General features: G+C 56.1%; 1 protein-coding gene across 1 annotated transcript in view; it reads left to right on the top strand.

The window, feature by feature from the left end:
* Nucleotides 1-1095: 1095 nt before the first annotated feature.
* LOC107122871 (S phase cyclin A-associated protein in the endoplasmic reticulum-like) overlaps nt 1096-1625 on the top strand; it is a gene marked incomplete at its 3' end in the record, with an annotated part of 63010 nt that continues 62480 nt past the window's right edge. The window contains exon 1 of the mRNA XM_015426012.1: nt 1096-1125. The remainder of the gene's footprint in view (nt 1126-1625) is intronic.

The following is a 1625-nucleotide window of genomic DNA, read 5'->3' as shown; positions in this document are numbered from 1 at the left end:
CGCCGTTTCCAGCTGACCCACTCCCCTCTTTTGCAAGCCACAAAGTAGCGCTTGCAGAGGGGGAATTTTTGTTTTGTGTGCGCTTCATCTTCATGAACAGGACATACAGCTTTTCCGTAACCCATTTTCTATTGACATTGAAAATGTGGATACAATTTACCAAATGGAACTGGCTGAACTGCAGAATTGTGACTCTCTGAAAGAAGCATTCAAGTCAAGCAGCCTTTCTAATTTCTATGCATTTCTCCCCTCTGAGACATATCCTAATCTCAGGAACCATGCACTCAAAATGGCAACCATCTTTGGAAGCACTTATGTCTGTGAACAGACTTTTTCCAATATGAAACATCTGAAATCTCCAACCAGATCTAGACTAACTAGACTAACTGGTGCACACTTGCTACGACTAGCAGTGACAAATATGGAACCGGACATTGACCAAAAGCAGGCCCATAGTTCCCATTGAAATACTGGTAAATTTGTTGATTTAACTTTACTTGTTCTTCATTTTAAATATTGTATTTGTTCCCGTTTTGTTTTTTTTTACTTCAAAATAAGATATGTGTAGTGTGCATAGGAATTAAGTAGATAAAGTACAATTTAGTTTCGGAGTACAGCTGTGTCGGTCTGCAGTAGAGCAGGCGGGGTCCAGTTAGCACCTTAGAGAGACCAACAAGATGTCAAGTTCCCATCATCAACAGGTTCAAAAATTCATCGGGGCTTTAGTCCTAGACAATATCCCAGGACCGCAGTATTTTATGCACGATGCAGTCCTGGGCGCACTTCCCTGGGACTCAACAACCCCATTGAACAAAAAGGGGATAAATCGTTTCTGAGCGGCCGTACAATCGAAGCCCTCCCGAACGGAGGCGGAGACCGGGCGGCTTCATTCGGCGCCACGGCGCACGCCCGTGCGCGGGACCGAAGTGAGGGCGAGCAGGGGGGCTTCACCCGCGGCGACCGCGCATGCTCCGAGGGAATGGCGCATGCTCCGTCGCGCTCGGCGGCGGTGGGGGAAGCGGCTCGCGGCGCGAGTGCGGCCGCCGCACCGGCTACCCGGCGGGGCGAGATGACGTCACAGCGGCGGGACGCACGCAGGCGGAACGGCGCGGCGAGGAGGAGAGGGTGAGAGCCGGAGGCCTCGGGCGCCGCGCGGGAGGCAGGAGGGGGGCGGAGGAGGAGGAGGGCCCGCGGGGATCAAGATGGCGGCGGGCCGGCTGCACCGGCCGGCTCCCTCCTCTCTGCCGCCGTCGCTGCTTGTCCCTCTCCAGGGCAACCCGGGCAGGGCCTCCCCTGGGCCGGCCCCCGCGGATTCAGGCCGGGAGCGCGCCGGCGAGAGCGCCCGCGGAGGCGCCCTCAGTGTCTCGTCCCGGCGCCCGAGTGAGGAGAGAGCCTCACAGCGGGGAGCACCACCCGCTCCTGGCCCGTGAAGGGGATTCACACGCCACGCCTCAAAAGCCACTCCCCCCTCCCCGTTCAGTTAGAAGAAGAAGAAGAGATTGGATTTGTACCCCGCCCTTCACTTGGAGTCTCAGAGTGGCTTCCAAACTCCTTCCCCTTCCCCTCCCCACAACAGACACCCTGTGAGGTGGGTGGGGCTGAGAGAACTCTGACACAAACTGTTC

The sequence above is a fragment of the Gekko japonicus genome, unplaced genomic scaffold (genome assembly GCF_001447785.1).
Source record: "Gekko japonicus isolate JY-2015 unplaced genomic scaffold, Gekko_japonicus_V1.1 scaffold4587, whole genome shotgun sequence".
NCBI lineage: Eukaryota > Metazoa > Chordata > Lepidosauria > Squamata > Gekkonidae > Gekko > Gekko japonicus.
This window is presented reverse-complemented; position numbering and strand designations above follow the sequence as displayed.